This window comes from Rhinatrema bivittatum, chromosome 8 (assembly GCF_901001135.1).
Source record: "Rhinatrema bivittatum chromosome 8, aRhiBiv1.1, whole genome shotgun sequence".
Classification (NCBI taxonomy): Eukaryota; Metazoa; Chordata; class Amphibia; order Gymnophiona; family Rhinatrematidae; genus Rhinatrema; species Rhinatrema bivittatum.
The window spans coordinates 103824216-103846846 of record NC_042622.1 but is presented as its reverse complement, the minus strand read 5'-3'; the positions used below and the strand labels follow the sequence as shown (position 1 = coordinate 103846846).

The 22631-nt window shown below is 42.2% G+C and overlaps 1 protein-coding gene across 7 annotated transcripts in view; it reads right to left on the bottom strand.

Annotated features, from left to right (window-relative positions):
* LOC115096830 overlaps window positions 1-22631 on the bottom strand; it is a 219963-nt gene that overhangs the window by 127558 nt on the left and 69774 nt on the right. For 2 of the 7 annotated variants that reach the window (XM_029611992.1, XM_029611991.1), the window contains exon 2: window positions 15917-16051. The exons of the other annotated variants lie outside the window; for them this stretch is intronic. The gene's annotated coding sequence lies outside the window, so the exon portion shown is untranslated. The remainder of the gene's footprint in view (window positions 1-15916; window positions 16052-22631) is intronic. 7 annotated transcript variants of the gene reach the window in all.

Sequence of the window (22631 nt, the reverse complement as noted above, 5' to 3'; positions counted from 1 at the left end):
CTGGCCGAAAGCTTACCCTCGCTGGAGCCGAGGCAGGGTAAGTGGAAGGGTGGGGGCAAAGAGACGGCTTACCATTGGGACGAGGTGGTAAGCGAAGGATAAAGAAGAAAGGGGGTGGGGAAATGTATTGGGGTTTGTTTTGGCTTATTGTATTAAACGGTTAAGGGCTCGGGGGAAGTTATTTGTAATAAACTACGGCCTAATGTTTAAGCCATATCCTGCGTTTGTCGTTTTGTACTGGGGGTGGGGGTGTCCACAGCGAGCTTAAGTCTTGCATACCTATGTTATTCCTGTTAAGGAGGGGTTGGAGGAGGTTTCAGCTAATGTCGAGTGATGAGAGGAAGTGGCATTTCCCCAAAGGGGATGGGGTGATGAGAAGAGAGAAGCAGCACTGAGAGGTTTGTTTGGAGAGGAGAAGAAAGGTTTGGAGTCCTTGACCAGGATCTAAGCAGAAAATCAGTGTTTTTGGTGATTTAAATTACTCAAGACCACTGGTGTGTCACCTAGAAGGCAAATTTCTCTCAAGAAAAAAAAGAGATCTTGTCAACTAGGGAAGTCCACAGTGGAGATATTTTGCTGATGGGTGCTTGTCTGATGCAGGGACCCTAAGCCACAGGGCTCCTTGCAGAAGAAGAGGTGACTTACTGATGTATATCTACTTTGAAGGAAGGAGTGCTCACTCCTAGAGACTGTAACTGCCTTGTTTATTTTTTTGCTACTGATGGAGTGTGTTCTGAGACAATATTTTTGAAAGATTTCAGAAATTCCACTCTGTTTTCCTTGGACTGTAACAATAAACTCTACCCTTGTTTTGGAACCAGGTCACAGTGTGGACCTTGAGTTTATTTTTGTAAGCCTCCCTTTGGGCCCCCCAGAAGATTTCTGGTCCCTGTTTGGTAATCCTTGATTAACAGAGACTGATCCAAAGGCTGCTCAGCATCACTCACCACCTCTGCAGCCTCTGAAGGTGACCTCGAGGAAAAGGGGGTTAACTCTAAAACTCAACAACTACTAGTCTAATTGTCTGTTAGGGCACGGATCTGGCAGGCCTTGAGCTGGGGGGTCTGCTCGGTTGAGTGGCATATGTCCTGGCTTTTTACCACTGGGCGACTCCGATAAAGTAGGGTTCCAGCAAGGTAAGAAACTTGCACTGAGCTGGATACCAGGATGAATAATCCTGCCATCAAGTAACCAGACTGGCCCTCAGGACAAGAATAGGGGTTACTGGGTATGACAAAGTTGTTCTCAGTAATTTGCCAGTTACCAAGCAGGAACCTGAGAACAATGTCTGAGTGAATTATTGGGCATTTGGACCTGTGACTAAGACTATGAACAGTCTTTGCTCTCAGCTCTAAGAAGGTGCATACTGTGAGTAGAACCTCTGCGGGGGGAGAAATCCTGTAGACTTGTGTGCTCTTCTCTGTGTTTAGTAAAGTTAAGCTTAGAACCTGAAAGAGAGACTAGGATTTCAATGAACTCAGGATGAGACCTGACATTATTCTCATAAAATCGGATTCACTTAACTTCTCAATACTTCGGGATGGACTAAGTATTGAGAAGTACTGAGGCATCCCTAAGACAATACTTAGGGATGCCTCAGGACGTAACCCGGTCATGCTTCCCCCTCAATACCTTTAATCTAGCTCTGCAAGGGCACCCCTTCTAGGCTTGGGTCCCAGGCAACTGTCCCATCCATCCCCACCCTCCTCTTTAATCCTGTCACTGCCTATTCTCAGATCAATAAGATGTAAGAGAGAGGAATCATACAACTCATGAATCTTTGTAGAGATACAGTATCTAGTGTTAGAATTTCATCTGCCATGCAGCATCATCCTACCCTGCTGCCTCTTGTGATGGCATCTCTCCACCAGCAGGGCCCTCTGGCAGGTTCTCCTTCCAGCCACCGGAGCCAGCTCCTCAATAACCACCTGACTCAGCTCGTGCTGCAGCCTCCACTCCACCAGGAGCCATCAGCGAGCTTAGCCCACAGCCTTCCCAAACTCCTCCTCACTGCCTGCAAAATACCCAAGCTCCAGGCCTGTGTAACCCAGCCTTGCGATTGTAACATTGCCTTTTCATGGAGTCACCCTTGTCTCTTTGATCTAGCTGCTCTTCCTTGCCTTGTGGCCTACAGGCCTTCTTGCTCCTTGCCTTGTGGCCTATCCAGGCCTTACCCTGCCTTGAAGCCTCTAGGCCTTCTTGACCCCCTTCTGGACCTTCTGCTGCCTTGCACCTTGCCCTTTGGGTCTGCTTTCACTTCTTACCTTGGTTCTCGCTCTGTGGCCTCTCTAGGCCTCTACTTGCTTACTGGCCTCTGGGCCTTATACCTAGTGGCCTATAGGCCTTCTGTATCACTGCCTTTGGGCCTTTGTGTTCTTTGTTCTGTCTTGTCTTCTCTAGTTCTTGTCCAGTCCTGCATAGACCAGTTCCTGCCCAGTTCCTACTTGTCTGTATCTGTATTCAGTCCTAGTACCCATTACTTAGGCTCCAGCCTGTCCAAGCCTTGCTCCAGACAATGCAGCCTATACCAAGCTTTACTTGTTCAAGCCAGTACCAGGCCTTACCTCCCCCAGCCAGTACCAAGCCTTGTCTCATCCAGCTATTATACTCAGCTTTGTTCTGTAGGACTGACTCACTATGTATTGCTTCCACAGAGACCTACTGGATCCCAGAACCCAAAAGTTCAACCTGTTAGGGAGGGGGCTGGCTAGGCGGAAGACTGGCTCTAATCCTGCTCAACATCCAGCCTCGCAGTCCTATACTGCTCCTCGGGTAATGTACCTTCAGCAGAGAGATCCTGACATTTAGGTTGAAGTCTTATTAAAAATTAAGGTATACCTTATGTTTTGCAACAGTCAAAACTTATAAGGGTCATTCCATATCAAGTGGATCAGGGGTCCACGCTCAACCTCCTCCAAATCAAACCAAATTTGCACGGATGTTCTCCAGGGTTTCAAATAAAACCGTACAAAATTTTTCACCTGGATCTCCATTGGTTGGAGAGCTAGATGCAGTTGAATGGAGGTCACCTCTGAGTAGCATGCTCAGCATCTCCCATCTTGGCATGGTGGAGATTTTAATACATTTTTACTACAAGAAGAACAGCGTTGGAACCATTTATTAAATACAGTACAACCTGTTGGCCTTAATTCCGCGTTAGAACTACAAGTGTTTCTTGAATAATTACTTAGCAACCCTTCGGTTGACCATATCATACCATCGGGGCACTCGCATGGCCCCTTCCAGCCTTGATAACACACAGGATATTTAGAGGCCTCACAGCTATTCTGATCGTTTAAATGGAACAGTTGCAGATATTGTTCAGAATTATAACATGCTTTTCTAACCATGACATCTGGAACACAAGCCACAGCGTTCATTTTCACATTGTTGACATGGTTGCCATGCCAACGACGTTGTTTTGACGTCACAACGTTGACTTTCCCCCGGGCTATTTAATTTTCATTGCCTTGGTACAGCGGTCTCTGTCCCGCTTTTGAGAATCATCGTGAGTTCTGGCGTTCATGAAAAAAGAGGTTGGCTCATTAACATCACCAAGCTAAGTATATATAATTGTTCTTGATCACACGTCTAATTTCGGCTATATGCTGTTTGTTCCTCAGATAAATACCCCTGACGAAGCTGCAGCTTAGTAGCGAAACACCGGCCGTTGTCGGGTTGGTTAACACTGTACAGTCGGGGCACATGAATGATTTGTTTGCTATTGTTACAGGCTGAAAGAGCCGCGATATCAACAGACCATATACAAATAATCATTTGCAAGCTTCACGGCTTTTTGACTGTACATGGGACAGACGCACAAATAGTCAAATTGCCACAGGCTTTCTCCAGCCGTGACACTTGGATTATTAGCCTCAGTGCTGCTCTAGACGGAGCTTAAGAAGTAGCTTAAGAAGTTCTTCATTCTGATATTTTTCACACCGCAGGCGATACAGCCATTCATTATCCATGGGCTATACAGCCGCAAAGAGCCGCAGATGATGAGAAGACCGAACGGTTCAATTCCATCGGAGTGAACACGTTGACAGGCTTACTGATGCGGCACTCTTAAAAAATTTTATTACATTCAATTGTTTGTATATGAAACAGCATTACCCTGTTTCCCCGAAAATAAGACCTAGTAGAGGTTTTGCTGAATTGCTAAATATAAGACCTCCCCCGAAAGTAAGACCTAGCAAAGTTTTTATTTGGGAGCATGCCCGTCGCACAGAACACCAGAGCATGCAGCTGTGATTTTTTTACCCTGCAGGATTCACAGTTAGTTGTCATCACAAACCAGCATAACCAGACAACTATTCAGAATATAATAAATGTTCATTTTTTTGTTCAACAATATATGTGAATTCTTCTTCATGGAAAAATAAGACATCCCCTGAAAATAAGGCCTAGTGCATCTTTGGTAGCAAAAATTAATATAAGACACTGTCTTATTTTCGGGGAAACACGGTAGCACTGTCTCTCAGATACTTTTTGAGCCACGTTAATCAAAAAACAAAGAAGAGGTGCCTTTTGTTTATTCATTATGTTAAAAAGAGCCATCTTTGGCAAATAGCTCCATTCGTCATATATAAATTCTCTTGGGTTATATATTAATCATCCATACGTTTTATTTTTTCTCTTATAACAAAATGTCAGTATCCTAATCCATTTTCAAAGGCGCTGTGTCTGAAGGTATGACAAATGGATGTCACCTTCCAATGTCTTTATTGAACAAAGTGCTCAATCAGCAATACAATACCATCATTATTTTTATAATGTCTTTCTAACGTATTTCTATTTGTGCTTCTTGTGTATACCTTATAATGACAAGCTGAAATTGTTTGTTTAATTTTTTGAATCTTTTCGCTATTCAATTTTTTTCACTACTTATTTGCCCCTGATGCAGATGCAGCTTTTTGAAACACTGTGAGCAGTGTCTGGCATTGGACTATGAAAGTAATGAGTGCATAAACTTTGTCAGTGATTCATGGGAATCTTCTATGAATGCCCCACAGAAGTCATTTTTTTCATATACAAAAAAATGCTATATTTATTTTGGCAGACCGATGATCAGAAACTTTGACACCTAGGATAGTCGTTAGTCACATTCAAATAGTGTGCAGTCAGTGTCCATGGAAATAGAATGATCATGCCACTTTCTAATATGTGCATTTGATTTCTGCAAAACATAGAGTGAATTCTTTGTATATTTTTGTTACATTCGTTTTCACTCTTGAGATTGTGTATATGGAAGTATTGGTTTATAAATGCATCCGTATTTTAGAGATACCATGGCTGGGATCAGTATTGCGAGTTTATGTACCAAGGTGGTTATTGAGCTCTGTAAATAAGGATCTCTTACAAACACTTACAATTCACTAGGCTAACTTAGGTGAAATTAAAGATTGTCCTTTCTCAGTGGCCGGTCCAGTTATTTGGAATTGAGTGCCCAAGTAGTTAAGATGTATGACAAATTCTGAAACTTTTAGGAAAGCACTAAGGACATGGCTATTTCAGCAAGGATATGGCACAGCAAGTTAAAACAATCAAGTCCAGATTTTGAGAATGGAAACATTAGGAGAGAACTGTCCTTGGGAACAACTCTGATGAGTAATTACTGGCAAGAACTCCGTAATAATTTCTGAAATACTTATATGATGTTGTCTATATTTATGCCATTCTCTTCCCTGAATCTGGACTGGCAGGGATCCAGGACATTGTTTTCTTGTATAAAACCATTTATTTAATTTATTTGATTGATTTTATATACCGACATTCATTGGAGTATATCACATCGGTTTACATTATAACTGTGAGAACTAGTAGGACTAAGGAGTCTTACTTTTGATACATTGTAACATTGCGAAAACATAAATAACTTAATAACTTAATGAGCTAAGGAGGCTTATTAATACACTATAACACATAAAAGACATTTAACTTAAGATTGAGGTATCTTAGAAGGAATACATGGTATCTTGAAAAGAGGGGAAAAATATGTGGTGACATTGATGCATCGGCGTATAATAGCACTGAAATGTTGAAAACGTGTAGGTAGGTGACGTTGAATTCTGGGAGGATGGATTACTTACATCTGCTGTGGGAGATGGGTGGAATCTGTGTGGTGGTAGGCTTTTTGGAATAGCCAGGTTTTCAGGTATTTTTTGAATGATTGGGTGGAGGGTTCCAATTGTTCAAAAAATATCACACATTCAATCACCTTAACCAGGAATGAGACATTTCACAATTGAAAACTTTCAAACAGAGAAGAATCAAGAGTTCCTTTTAAAGAGTTTGGAGCCTAGATGCTGAAAAAGCATTTGATAAAGTCCAATGGCAATATCCTTTTTGGGTTCTAGAACGGTACGGTTTGAGGGAGATTTTTTTAGGCTGTTTAAAATTACTTTATGCTAACCCTAGCGCCCGTGTGACTGTGAATAGTCAGATTTCAGCCCTTTTTCTTTTGTAAAGTGGGACAAGACAAGGTTTTCCCTTAGCACCCCCTTCTATATGTTCTTTCAATTGAACCACTGTCTTTTAAACTGCGTGCCCATAGAGAATTTCATGATATTTTTTTTTATACAGTAACACTGTATTATCCGTAGAATAGAGTGAACACGAATACAATATACAAAATGCAACATGTAAAGACTCGCTACAGATAATATAACATACAGAAACATAAAGCATCTGTCTGCCCCAACACAAGTTTTATAGACATTAAATCCTTTAAGTGGTTTGATTACCCCCTCCCACCCTCCCAACCCCATAGTTTTTGAAGATGTAGAACAAAAAACATGTATGTTCGCTGATGACATTTTACTTTTTGTTTTGAATCCAATTGTTTCTTTGCCAACTATTATGATGGTGATTCATGAATTTGGTATTTTTGCAGGTTTATCCATTAATTATACTAAAACAGAAGCATCTGTCTCCCCCTCTATCCCAAATTCTTGGCCAGGGAAATTTCCCTGATGGTGGGTTAATTCTAGCTTTACATATTTGGGTTTAAAAATTTTCCTCTGATTTTCGGGAGGTATATAGGTTGAATAAAACAGTGGTGCTTGATTCCATTCAGGTAACGCTGCAGTCCTGGATGGAACTTTCATTGTCATTATTTGGAAGAGCAGCACTTTTCAAAATGGTTCTTTTCCCAAAATTGTTGTATAAGCTCTATATGTTATCATACTGGCTTCGAACGACTGATGTGAAGTGATTACAAGCTCTAGTTGTAGGTTTTTTATTGCAGAACAAAGCTAGAAGCATCAGTTATTCTACATTAAAGCAAGATTGCAAAGCAGGGGGTCTAAACTTGCCAGATTTTCATTTTTATAATTTTGCTTGTCAATTTCGTTTTGCCAGAGAATGGGAAATTAACCAGTACCGGTTCTGTATGCCAGATCTGATTGACTCAGTTTTGTCTCCTCTATCTCCGTGGGCCGCTTTGCATTCATCAAACTCAGATATTCCCATGAATGTGCGAATATATCCTTTGTTTCACTGTGTTCGCACTGCTTGGAAGTTTTTAAATTCATGGTGGGGATCCAATTATGAAATCTCTGGCTATTTACCATTTATTGGGAATCCTGGATTTGAACTGAGAATGCAGAGTGGAGTTTATTTAACCTGGAGCAATAATCTGCTTACAATATTTCAGACTTTTTCTCTAAAGCCCACTTCAAATTTTTAAGCTTATTTACAAGCTCAGCATTATATTTCTTTATTGTTATGCCAGAAACCAAATCTTTTTGAAGCTACTTCTATATATTCGCTATGTTTGGGGGTTGGCAAAAGTCATAATAAAATTTCTTACTGGTACAATTTAAGACTGGAGAAATCATCTAGAAGTACTATGACCAAATTAGCTAATCAATGGTCTGTTTAATTTGGTACTAAGGTAACCAGTGAACAATTAAGTAAAATTCTTAAAGAATTGAATACTAAACTGTGGAAACTACATTTCCGTATTATTCATAGAAGCTATTTCACTGCAGTAAAACTTTATCAGATGGGTTTATTATTATCCTCTGCTCAATGCATGATATGTGCAATCTCTCAAGCTAGTACGATACGCGCGTACCCCCCGAAAACCTACCCCGAACCCCCCCTGCGCGCGCCGAGCCTATTTTGCGTGTAAGTCACGGGGCTTGCATGGAGGGGCATGTCGGGGGGCGTGCCGCGAGTGATGCGACGTTTCGGGGGCGGGCCGCGACTAACGCGGCGTTTCGGGGGCGGGCCCGGGGGCGAGGCCTCCGGACCAGCCCCCGGGTCGGGTGATGGCACGCCAGCAGCCCGCTGGCGCGTGCAGATTTACGCCTGCTTTCCGCAGGCGTAAATCTGCCAGCAAAGGTAGGGGGGGTTAGATAGGGCCGGGGAGGTGGGTTAGGTAGGGGGAAGGAAAGTTCCCTCCGAGGCTGCTCCGATTTCGGAGCGGCCTTGGAAGGAACAGGCAGCGCGCGCTGGGCTCGGAGCGCGCAGGTTGCACAAATGTGCACCCCTTTGCGCGCGCCGACCCCGGATTTTATAAGATACGCGCGTATCTTATAAAATCCAGCGTACTTTTGTTCGCGCCTGGTGCACGAACAAAAGTACGCCCGCGCGTACATTTATAAAATCTACCCCGTAATTTGCAACCATTTAAACTCAACATTTTTAGCGCAAAAGGTAAATAAGCAATCATAGAGAAAATAAATATATGCTAGGCGTGAAGGAGAACTAATGCAGTAAAAAGAAAAAAAAAAAAAAAAACAGAGCCAAAAGGCAGACTAGGTAAAATAGCACCATTCAATTTCTTTGTTTAAACCATCCGTTATTAAACTATTCAAATTGAAGATCCACGTTTGTTCTCCGCGGATAAGGATTTCAGAAAAATCGCCCCTCAAAGTGGGGGAGAAGTCACATCAATCACAAAAAATCAGAGATCGGAAGTGTTATGTGATTGTTCAACCCAATGGGGAACTAAAGGCGCATTGTCTCGGAGATTGAGGAGATTGGATCTATGCTCAATTATCCTAATCTTTATGGCCCTCGTAGATTTTCCAACATAAATCTTCTGACATGGGCAGAGAATGATGTAAATGACACCAGACGTTAGACAGTTTGAATTAAGGTTTAGCACATACATTTTTTTAGACTGAGGGTGAGTAAAAGAAGTTAGGGATAATGAGAGAGGACAAACTGAACATCCTTCATAGGGACTGTGACCATTGTAGACAGAAGGGGTATTGTTTAATGGGCATAATTCTGAATGAACCAATAAATCTCGTAGGTTTCTGCCTCTATGAAAAGTAAAGCGGATAGGATATTTGAAAATGTTATATATCGATAACAAAGGCCAGTAACGACGGATGATGGATACTACTGTTTTCTTTGGACAGAGTAAGGTAGAATACAATTTATAACACCATCAGAGGATCTGGGTTGGGGTATAAAAAGTAAAACACGATTAGCAAAAAGAGCTCTTTTAAAAGCTTTATTCAAGATCGTGTGGGGATAACCCCTTTCTTTAAAGCGAGTCATCATATCCTGAGCTTTCTAGATGTAGTTGGATTTTGAAGTGCAGAGACATCTAAGCCTTAAAAATTGTTCAGATGGGATATTGTTTTTTAGAACTTGGGGATGGTGACTGTCAAAAGATAAAAGTGTATTGCAGTCAGTTGTTTTTCTAAAGATAGATGTTGTAAAGCTATGGGAGTCGTAGGACATGCAAATGTCTAAAAAGGAGATCTCAGAGGGGTGAATGTTAAACTGTAAGTGTGGATTGCAACTATTCAACCAGTCTACAAACATGAAAAACTGGATGTCTGTGCCCAACCAAATCATAAAAACATCGTCAATATAGCAAACCCAAAAATAAATCTTTGACCACCAAGTAAAGGGATATATAAATTCATCTTCAAAATTGGCAACTTATAGGCATGCGATACTAGGGGCCATAGTGGCACCCATCGCGGTGCCTTTGATTTGTTGGTAATAAACTGAGTCAAATAGGAAAAAATTCTGTGTTAGTGCCAGTCTTGTTAATGCCTCTAAAAAAAAATCAGTGGGTGCTCAGTGTGGTCTGGGACGAGAGTCAAGAATACTTTCGATAAGGGTCAGAGCTTCTTCCTGGGGTATGTTGGAATATAAGGACACAATGTCTAAGGTGACAAAGAAAAAAAGAGGTTTGTGGAGTGGTTAAATCTTGCAATGTCATAATTAAATGGGCAGAGTCTCTTATGTACAAAATGTTAATTCTAAACAAACCTCTGCAGCAATATGTAATATAAAACTTTAATGAGACAGACAGAGACAAAGGGGATAGAGACAAGGACCGGAACAAAGTACGAGGAAAATAGTTTGTTCCAGGGAGTAACAGGTCTATACAACTGTATAATCAGCCAGTCACTCAATGTTCCAGTAATATGCATAACCTTATATACCTTTTAATTCTGACCAATCAGAGCATATTCAGAGTGTTGTTTCTATATAAGTGCAGGGCATCTGATTTGGGAATGTATTAGACCAATCAGCTAATGGGTCTGGGGTGCTGGCTGGCTGCATTCCAACACATAGTCAGAGTCCTCTGCATTCTTTGTCTAACACTGCTATACAGGAATACAGCACAAATGGATGTCAGAAAGACAGTGCATACCTAACATCACGACTGAGTGGGACAAAGGGTTGGAGAAAAAAAATCGACAAATTTGGATAATGGTTCTAACAGGGATCTGATCCCTGAGACAATCGGACGTCCGGGTGGGGGGGGGGGGGGGGGAGATAAAGATTTATGTATTTTTGGAGGAATATAGAAGGTAGGGGTAATGGGGTGTTCTGCATAGAGGAAATGGGCTTCACGATTAGTGATAAATCTGCTGTCGAGGGCATCTGCTATCAGATTTTTTATGATCGTTTGTAAAGCAGGTTGGGGTCAGAGGGTAATGGAAGATAGAAAACGGGGTCTTGTAGTTGGTGAGAAATCTCCTCCACGTATGCGATTCTATCTAAAATCACAATCCCTCCCCCCTTATCTGCAGGTTTGATCATGATATTCTGATCATTAGCTAAAGAGCTTATAGCAAGTTTCTCTGTTTTTGAAGTGTTAAAATTTACATTACAGGGGCCAAAGCCACATTTTTCTATGTCTAACTGTACCATTTTTTCAAAAGTTAGAAGAACAGGGTCAATAGGGCCCGGGGGGACCCATCTGGACTTGTTAGCCATGATAGAGTTATCAGGTGATGATGGAGAATTGGAGAAAACCAATTTTAATTTGAGTAATCGGAAAAACCCGTATAACTGAATCTGTATGTCAAAGGCGTTAAATAAACAGGTCGGGATAAATGAAAGTCCCTTCTCCAAAATTTTAAGTTCAGACGTGGATATCGTGCGAGATGACAGGTTGAAGACCAGGCCATCATTTTTTGAAGTCACTGCCAAGGAGTCACAGGATGTTGCTGCTGGCAGGTAGTTCTGGTGATGCGGGAACTCTGTTGTGATGCTGGACGACCTCGAGCTCGAGGATAACGTGAATTTTTCACTCAAACTGGTTATGATAACACTGTGGAGTTGCCGCTTTGAATGAATATACTTCATCACTGAACTATGTGTGGACATTAAATTTATTCTGCACATTCTTTTGGATGATTTGATTGCTTGCGTGTAGCAGTGCTCCTTTTTGTTTTTTGGATTATTCCAAATATCAATAAACCATTTCAAAACAGCAGACCCATCACATAATACCCAATAATTAAAATGGCAGTCAATCAAGAAAAATAAACTTTAAAAGCCACCTTTACTCATCCTCACCAGCAACTCTCCTATTCCTTTTAATCCTGGGGGAATTCTGCGCTACTGCAGAGCGCAAAATTTGTGCATAATTCCCCCCCCCCCCTGTGCAGAATTGCCATTTTCAAATTCTGCACAGAAAACAGCAGATGAGATCCTGGCATGCCGCGAACGGAGCCCACAAAGACAAAGGTCCATGTGTGCCATGGGCCGCGCTCCGCTCGCAGCAAAGATGAAGGCCCCAGCACGCCATTCGCAGCGAAGATGGAAGGCCCCCGTGTGCCATGAATGGAGTGTGCTCCGCTCGCAGCAAAGATAAAGGCCCTGGTGAGAGAGAATGTGTGTGTGTGTGTGAGAGAGAGGAACGGGAGAAGGGTGTGGGGGAGAGGAGGGGTGTGAGAGAGGAGAGGGAGTGTGAAAGAGGGGAGTGGGTATGAGAGAGGGAAGGGGAGAGTGAGAGCAGGGAGAGGGGTGTGAGAGAGGGGAGGGTGATAGAGAGCAGGGGGTGAAAGAGCAGGAGGCTGTGAGAGAGCATGGGAGGTGAGAGCACGGGGGATGCTTGAGTGTGGGTTTCAGAGAGAGGGAGCTTATATGAGGAGATTGTGAAGGAGTGTGTATGTGAGTGAGAGATTGGGAGCTTGTGTGTATGAAAAAGGGATTGTGTGTATGTGAGGGTGCTAGCCTTTGTGAAGGAATTGTGTATGTGTGAGACAAAGCCTGTGTGAAGGGGTGTGTGAGAAAAGACATAGTTAGCCTGTGTGAGGATGTATGTGTGAGACAGAAAGGAAGCTTGTGTGGGTGTGTATGCAAGAGATAGGGCCCTGTATGAGGGGATGTGTGTGTGTGATAGAGTGAGGGAGCCTGTTTGAGGGTGTGTGTATGTGTACTAGAGAGAGGGAGCATGTGTATGAGAGAGGGAGGGATAGAGGGAGCCTGTGTGAGGAGGCAGAACTGAGAACAAGGTCAAACTCTGGGACTATTGACAGAGTGGAATTCTGCGCAGAAATTGAGCATTGAGCCTAGAGGTGGAGGGGAGAGATACTGGCAGGTGGAGGAGTTGGTGCCTGAGAGGGCAAAGTGGACAGGGGAGTAGGGACAGCGAGTGGAAAGGACACTCTTACAGTGAATTTCTAGAGAAATTCTGCTCAAAATATTTAAAATTCTACATCTTTAAGTAATAACTTTTTTCTGTATTAATTTAAAATGTCATTACTTAAAGACTGTCATGTAAATTGTGTTATTTTGACCAATATAAAGTATGCAGAATTTTGCAGAATTCTAACTTAAAATTAACGTATTACCTATACGCGGATGATGTCCAGATTCTTCTCCCAATCACAGATTCTCTTCAAAAAAACCTGGTCCCACTGGAATAGTTGTCTGCAATCGATCAATAGTCTTCTCACTAGCCTAAACCTGATCCTCAATACAAATAAGACCGAGATCCTCATCATATCACCGGATGAAAACCACGTTCTCCTCAACTCCCCAAGCGCTTCACAATTTGCTAAAACAGCTATCAATCACTCCCCTTCTGTCAGAGATTTAGGGGTTCGGCTCGACAACCAATTCAATCTTAAATCATTTGTCCAAAACACCACTAAAGAATGCTTCCTTAAATTACAAGTACTTAAAAAACTGAAACCTCTCCTGCATTTTCGAGACTTCCGTCTGGTGCTGCAATCCATTATCCTCTCTAAAATAGACTATTGCAATTCCCTCCTGCTAGGTCTCCCTGCGTTAACTATCAAACCCCTGCAGATGGTCCAGAATGCCGCCGCTAGGTTACTTACCAACTCAAACAAAAGAGACCATATCTCTCCCATCCTTCAGTCACTTCACTGGCTACCCATCAAATTTAGGATCTCTTTCAAAGTTCTCATGATGATCCACAAGGACATCCATAACATTGCCCCTCTCAAGCTCAGCAACCAATTCCGTCCGCACACTTCAGACAGATCAGTCAGAAGAGCGTACAAAGGCTCCCTGTATGCCCCCCCTGCTTAAATCTTCTCTACGAAAGCGAGCTTTTATCAACAGCAGGGCCCACTCTATGGAACACTCTTCCACCAGATCTCCGTCAAGAACTTTGCCCTCAAATTTTCAAGACATATCTAAAAACTTGGCTTTTCAGTCAAGCTTTCCCCGGAAACCCGAGCTCACTCTGACGCCGTTCTAAGGACATGGACTAAGGCGCGTGGTTAAATGGGCACGCCGCACTCTCTACCCAGCCCTCCCAAGCCTCATCTGGGTTTTCCTCTTCCTCAGTTTACTGCCGTCCGCTCTTTCCCTCCCTTTCTCCTGCCCCCCCTAGCCCTCCCTCCCACCCTTTATTTCCCCATATATTCCTCTTCTTTTACCCCTGAATCCAAGCATCATGTCTAACATTTTATATTCTCTTATTCTGTATTGAAGCCTTATATTCACTCTGCATTGAAGCTTCTCATGGTTTGTAAATGTTCCTTTGTTTTTCTAAATGTTCGAATGTTCTAATGCTCTAATATTTAATGTAACGCCCTCCCGCGACGGTTCTGTTTTACTGTAAACCGGTGTGATCTGTATACTTTACAGGAATATCGGTATATAAGAATTCAAAATAAACAAATCAATAAATAAATCACACACAAATGCTTTTGTTCCCTTTCTACCACACACACACAAAGCTGCCACTCACGCACCCAGGCATCCATTCTACCGCACACCACAAAACTGCACTTCACGCACCCAGGCACCCATTCCACCACACACTCTCAAAGCTGCCACTCACACACCCAGGCACCCATTCAACCACACACACAGCGTCACTACACTTTTCAGGCCCCGCCAGCCTGGCCTCCGGCAGGGACACACAGGATCTCTCTGCTCTTCAGCCACCGCCGGCCTGGCCTCTGGTGGCGGCACACAGCATTACTCTGCTATTAACTGCATCGGCCCACTGGGGGAAGATCAATCCCCTGATAGGCCATTCCTCCCCTGAGGAGATGGGAAGCACAACTTGGGTATAGGGATGCTGGGCGCCGCAACACACCTGCCAGTGCTTGGCGACACACATGTGTGTCGCGACAAACCGCTTGAGAATCGCTGTCCTAGATTATATTCTTTTTGGTCAGCAGTACTAGATAAGATTACCATAATAACATTCTTGGGGGAAGTAGTATTGCTAGATTATATCACCTGGACTATATCCTTACCTCAGGTGAAGAAAAAATTTGCTCAAATTGCACTGTTGCTGGCTAAATAGGTGATATTGGAATATTGAGTAAATGCCCAATCACCCCCCTATTTTAGTATGGATCATCCAAATGAGAGAATGGAAATCCATTGAACATTTAGATGCACAGTTGGTACACAGGGTGTTGAATGCACAATATGTATTAACCTGGGAACAAATCATGGAACTTATGATTTTATAAATGATAAAATGCTTAGATGAGCTGTACATTGCTAAAGAAGGATGAAAGGTGTGTGAATGATTGTCTCTTGTACTGTTTGCTGTTAAAGTTTCTGACTATTAACTTACAAAATAATAGTACTACATGGTAGAATTATTTTTCATGTGATGATTATTTTGTATCTTGTCCTCGAGCATTACTGCAATAAAGATATTTAAATAAAAAGAGTTTGGATTAATGTCCACCTCAATTTTGTTGGAAGTCTCCTCTGCTAAAGAGGCATTCAAGATCAGTCTGAGTGATTAAGCCAATCCCTCTCTGGCTGCCTTTATAAAAAAACAAAATTAAACAAAACAAAAAACAGGAACTGGATCCAGGGGGCACCATGATGAACTAATTTCACACATCAATTTTACCACCTCATCAGAAACAGAAACATCACACCAATTCTTCTCAACTGCAATTGATGCAACTGACTCAGTCCTGAGTTCAGGTGCCCCACCCAAGAGATCCAATTCACTATAAGCCAAGCTCTCTCATGTTTCCTGTGGCCAATGTACAGTTTCTACCCTCAGATGTTCGACATTATTAACAAGAAAAAAAAAAGAGGAAAAAAATTATAGTTTTTAGTTGTGTAATTTCAGGACCAATTGCTCCTCTTCTCTTTACTATCTCATCCAATCTCTGGCATGACATCAAGTGGTTCTAAAGATAGAACTGTCTACTTATGCTCTTTAGGAGACAGCATCTTATCTTACTTGGCAACAAAGAGAGTCACCATTTCAGGGAGCTTCAGCAGGGTTTTAAAAGATACAAGAGACAACTGTTCAGAAACAAGACCCCATGGTCATTTTCCATCTTCCATCCTAGTATGCAGACCTCAGCTTTGAAACCTGGAAAAAGAAATTCCAAAATGTAAAACCCCTCCTAGACCGCATTTATAATGCCAACGTGATGAATGTGATAATATTATGTGTCCTTTCCTAGGACTCTGTTAACATGGCCCAGCCATTTACTCCTTCCTAAATTCCTATTCTACCTCCGAAACCTTCATATTAATTTCTCTGACATTTTGAACTTCTAATATGTGAATCACATTTTATAAAGTTCCACTTTATTCCAGGTGAAATTCATTTTTCCAGATTCTACATTTTCTGAAATTAACACAGTAACATGGGCCCTAGATCCAGCCACTCTATGATAGCAGGGGTCTGGAAGGACCCCTAATTCATGGAGCCTGAGTGAGGACCATCAGTGTAATGATGGGGGTTGAGTTAGGACTGGATACAAAATAGAGGGAAAGTTGCACAGGAACTCATGACGTCGCAGCCCAACAGAAGCTGGTTCTCACCAAACTGGAATGCTAAAGGAGCAGGAGGAAACTGCTGGGCCAAAAAAAGAAACAAAAACCCCACAGTATATAGCAAATTTTGATACTGAAAGATCAAATTGGCCCATCCAGTCTGCCCATTTATTCTAGTCTATACTATGAAGGATATGTCCCAGCTGCCAGCTGTAGAAGCTTGACCACTTGAAGGATATTGCTCCTTCTCCAAGTCAGTTCTTGTTGTCTTCCTCTCCTGGGTAGATAAGCATAGAAATTATCATACTTAATTCCAACACCCAGACACTCCCCTCTCCCCAACCCTTGTCTTATCACCAGTCTGTGTAATATTTTAATCAGATTGCTGCTTGAACATACAACCTGCTCTATCACTTTGGCCAGGCTGGATGGTACCTGGCCACTTTTAGGTGGCCACACCATGAAAAAAATATCCACAGAAGCATGCAGCAGGATGAATTTATGTATATTTAGCCCATGCATTTTCATTGGTAGCTGAAGGCAAATTACATTCAGGTACAGCAGATATTTCCTTGTCTCCAGAGGACTTACATGTTAGAACCTTAAAAGCTGGATTATGGGGATGTCAACATATGAACCTTATCTTTAATCTCTTAGTTTAGACTGCTGCAATGTGCATTAAGTAAAGTCTCAATGACAAGTCTGGACAGAAGGTAGAATGTTGTTTTGCATCAGCCATTTCCTGGTACAAAACTACACATTCTGAGATAACATAAAACAGCAGAAAAAAAACCCACTTTTCAAAAGCTCTCTGAGCTTTCTTGCAAGCCACACCTCTTCTTCATAAAACACCCAGGATTAGCAGCTCTCAGTCATGAAGTTATTTTAGTCATAGTAGTTTTCTCCTCCTTTGGGCTTCCAGCGCAACTGGAACTACAGCTATCACCTCTAATTTACATCCCTTTTTCTTCCTTTAAAATTTGCACTGCAGAGATGGTCCTTGGCCAAAGGTATTATGCAACTATGTGCACCTTGGATAGTGCAATCATGGTCCCTGAAACTGACCATTACATATTGCTTCTCTCTCTCCCATGGATTGTAAGCGCTGCCTCAACAGCATCCAAAATCAATATCTAATGCCCAGCCAGCCTGTGGAGCATAGTCTTGATTCTGGAAGCAAACCTAGCTCCTTTGCATGGCAGTGGATAGCATTGCTGCCAAGATACCAGATCGGACCTCAGGAATGGGAAACAAGAGTGACTCAGAAGCTGAAGAGCAGTTGTGATGGAAGTTTACATTCTCCATAAAGAAACTGAACAGAAGGGCTGGGTAGCCCGAGGATGTCAGAATAATAGACAGACATCTGCAAATGAAGTTGTAGAAAAAAAAAAGGAAAGAAAAAAAAGAGGGGGAATTGGATGAAGGAGAATAACAAAAACAAAAAATTCTGGTGGTCCTGGGCCAAAGCTCAGAAAAAGGAAGGGACCATGTTCCAACCAAGCCAACTATGGACAGAGAAGCCTAGAAAAGGGGAAAGCCCAGACTAGAGCAGAAGACGAGGAAGGAGCAGCACCGAAGAGGCTGTAGACAGGAGAAAGGCTGTGTGGTCATAGAGAGGAGTGATAACCTGGGAAACCTAGCAGAAGAAAGCCTCGCTGAACTAAGAGCCCCAACACTAATAAAACCCTATTGCTGGTTTAAGAGTGCCTCAGCAAGGTCAGAAGACCTTTTGCACAACTTCTCTACAACATTGTACTTAGCAAGAATAAAAAAGTTTAGTACAACAGCTTGGCAGCCTTCAAATATACTAAGGGGGCAATTTTTTAATAGCCTGCATTGTTTGCGATACATGGCCATTTTTATTTCACACATAATATAGAAAATTTCGAAAGGGAATCATCTTGAAGATAATAAGACACTTTATCCTAACCAATTCAGATTCTGGAAAAACCACTCAACCGAAACTATTCTTACGAGGTTTTAACTCAAACAAATCCTACTGCCTAGTCCTGATTGATTTAACAGCTGCCTTCGACACTGTTAACCATAACCTGCTATGCCAACAGCTGAAAAACATCGGGATAGATGGAAATGTGCTAAAATGGTTCACCTCTTTCCTCGCAAATAGATCGTTCCACGTTTAACTTGACAATTACTTGTCCGACACTTTCCAAAGCACAACTAGCGTACTTCAAGGATCAGCACTATCAGCAACATTATTTAATATCTACATGCTGCTCATATGCAAATTACTTATAGACCTAGATTTAAACTTCTTCTTTTATGCAGATGATCTACAATTCTATATCCCTCTAACAAAATCATATCAAAAAACATCACTAATCTCTGAATATATGATTAAAAGAAAAAGAAAAACTAGCTCAATTGAAACTCTTGAAGAACCCCAATAAAACTGAAATAATTTGGTTAAGCTACAACCCACAAAAAAACTATACCTCTGGAATACATCTTGGAAGTTGCCAAGTAACCCCTGCAACCTAAATAAGAGAACTAGAAGTCCAAATTGATGAAAATTTAACAATGAAATCCCACATAAGCAAACTAATTAGATCTGGTTTCCACAAGCTGAGGATTTTGAGTGGACTGAAACCTCTACTAAGCACATCAGATTTCAGAACAATTTTACAATCTCATTTTATCAAACCTCAATTACTGTAATTCATTATTTCTAAGTCTTCCTTCTAGTCACTTAAAACCCCTGCAACTACTGCAAAACGCAGCTGTCAGACTATTGTCTGGAGCAAGAAAATTTGACCACATCACCCCAATTCTGTTGGCTCTATTGGCTTCCAGTACAATCAAGAATACATTATAAAGTATTTAATACAAACTGAGTGTTTTGAAAAAAAAAAAAACCACAAAAAAAAACCATCAACAAAAACTTTATTGAGAATTTGATCAGACCCTGGTAGGCCACTACCAGACACATAGTGAATTCACTAACACATTTAAAGGATGTTAGACACATTCCTACTCCCATAGCAACCTAAAACTTAACTAGGAACTGATCAAAATTGAGATGAAGGCAGCAGTCCAGCAGCAAGAGGGGGGCTTCCCAGTCTTTTGCATAGCGTCTCACATGTATGATTTTTTACCCACCGATGAGAAGTTGTACATGTGCATGCGATGCAAAGAGCTTCTGGCTCTCAGAGAACGAGTCCGATCTCTGGAGGCTAGAGTGGCAGACCTGGAGTAGCTGAGGCAGACAGAGAGGTATATCAATGAGACCTTCAGGGACATAGTAGTCAAGTCCCAACTTCAGACTGGCAGCCCTGGTGCTGCCTTGGAGGAAGAAGGTCTCATGATGGGAGAGCACCAACCAGGTGCAGCAGGAAAGGATCCTGTAGCAAGGACCTGCTCTCCAGGTGATACATTGTCCTTTCGCACTGAGGATATCTCCCCAAGGCCTACTGCCCAGGAGGGAAGGGTTAGGTCGGCCGCCATAGTTGGTGATTCGATTATTAGGAATGTAGATAGCTGGGTGGCTGGTGGGCGTGAGGATCGCCTGGTAACATGCCTACCTGGTGCGAAGGTGGCGGACCTCACGCGTCACTTAGATAGCATTTTAGACAGTGCTGGGGAGGAGCCGGCTGTCGTGGTACACGTGGGCACCAACGACATAGGAAAATGTGGGAGGGAGGTTCTGGAAGCCAAATTTAGGCTCTTAGGTAGAAAGCTTAAATCCAGAACCTCCAGGGTAGCATTCTCTGAAATGCTCCCTGTTAGACGCACAGGTCACCAGAGGTAGGCAGACCTCCGGAGTCTCAATGCATGGATGAGACAATGGTGCAAGGAAGAGGGATTCAGTTTTGTTAGGAACTGGGGAACCTTTTGGGGAAGGGGAAGTCTCTTCCGAAGGGATGGGCTCCACCTTAACCAGGGTGGAAGCAGACTGCTGGTGCTAACCTTTAAAAAGGAGATAGAGCAGCTTTTAAACTAGAACAAAGGGGAAAGCCAACAGTCGCTCAGCAGCGCATGGTTCGGAGAGAGGTATCTTCAAAGGATACTAATGATGCATTAGAATTAGGGCATCCCGATAGTGAGGTTCCAATAATTAGAAAAATAGTCCAAGTGCCTGTAACTAAAAACTCACCTGAGCTAAAACATTCTAACTTATCCCTATCAATTAAAAAGCGGAATTAAAATACAAACAAAAAACAAAACTTTGAAATGCTTGCATGCTAATGCCAGAAGTCTAAGAAGTAAGATGGGAGAATTAGAATGTATAGCAGTGAATGATGACATAGACTTAATTGGCATCTCAGAGACATAGTGGAAAGAGGATAAACAATGGGACAGTGCTATACCGGGGTATAAATTATATCGCAATGACAGAGAGGAGCACCCAGGAGGAGGTGTGGCACTTTATGTCCGGGATGGCATAGAGTCCAACAGGATAAACATCCTGCATGAGACTAAATACAAAATTGAATCTTTATGGGTAGAAATCCCTTGTGTGTCGGAGAAGACTATAGTGATAGGGGTATACTACCGTCCACATGGTCAAGATGGTGAGACGGACAGTGAAATGCTAAGAGAAATTAGGGAAGCTAACCAAATTGGTAGTGCAGTAATAATGGGAGACTTCAATTACCCTCACTAAAAAGACGTCATGTAAATATGATTTTGCTTAATGTGCTGTTTACTTACAGAGCCATCATAACACCTGCAGGCATACCAGCGTTTTTTGCTTTGAGGTCTTGCCACTTCAGGTCACGTTTAATCATTGGCTCTATCACTGGCTGATAGAGGGAGACGCTATGTCTCCCTCTATCAGCAGAGCCATCAAGACACATTGGTCAATCTTGCAGGATCTTTATCCCATGTTTAATGAACCCATACGAATAGCCTACTCCAGAGGCATGAACATTAAGGATCAAGTGGTGCATTCAAGCCTATGTGAATCATCAATTTCTCACACCACAGTAACTAGTTGTGCTGGTTGTATGTTTTGCACTCTTAAATCATCTCAGACCACAATTTGCACTGCAACAGGACGTACTATGCTGATACCCCAATCATTGTGTAGAACATCACATGTTGTCTATGCCATATTCTGCCCTTGTCCTTTAATCTATGTGGGCATGACAAAGCGCCCCGTTCGTACCCGCTTAACAGAACACAAGTGCTGTCTAAAAACAGGAAGAACCGAGGAGCCACTGGTCACACACTTTTTGGAACATAAACATGTGTTCACAGAGATTAAATGGACAGTCTTGGAAATTATACCTCAACACTGGAGGCGGGGTGACAGAGTACAGCGTCTTCGCCAAAGTGAGCAACGATGGATTTTTACATTAAATACAGTGCATCCTCACAGACTCAATAAAGAAATTGAGTGGGTCCATTTCATGTAAACGTCATCTCCACAGCTGAATTGCACTGATTCTACACACAGCTGAATTGGACTGATTTCACACAGCTGAAAAATCATTTAAATTCAGTGGACTTCTCGCGGCAACTTTGCTCAGACGCCGGTAAGAGGAAACGGCGGCAAGGTTGGGTGAGTTTACTGTTGCCTTTATTCAGCATCACCAAGGTATGTGCCAAATAATTTTACATTAATATAATGTGCTCTATTAAGTAACTACAAGTTGTTTGTCCTTTGCAGAAAAATAATAGCCAAGCAAGTAATCTGAGTAACGGGGCAATCCGTAAAAAACTGAAGCGGAGTGTGTTTCAGTCCCTGATGCAGCGATGCGAAACACGCGTCGGACTGATTTGTAATTCTGACATTTAGAGTCACTTCAAGGAAGATTTAACCCCGACACAGAATTTTATGAAAAAATTCAAAAACCTAAAAAATACAAGTAGTAGAATAAAGGACTAGAGCCAATGATTAAACATGACCTGAAGTGGCAAGACCTCAAAGCAAAAAACGCTGGTATGCCTGCAGGTGTTATGATGGCTCTGTAAGTAAACAGCACATTAAGCAAAATCATATTTACATGACGTCTTTTTAGTGAAGATTTGTATTCGTTGTGTTTGATCATAACTGTTTATAGTGTGAGACTTCAATTACCCCAATATTGACTGGGTAAATGTGTCATCGGGACACGCTAGAGAGATAACGTTCCTGGATGGAATAAATGATAGCTTTATGGAGCAATTGGTTCAGGAACCGACGCGAGAGGGAGCAATTTTACATC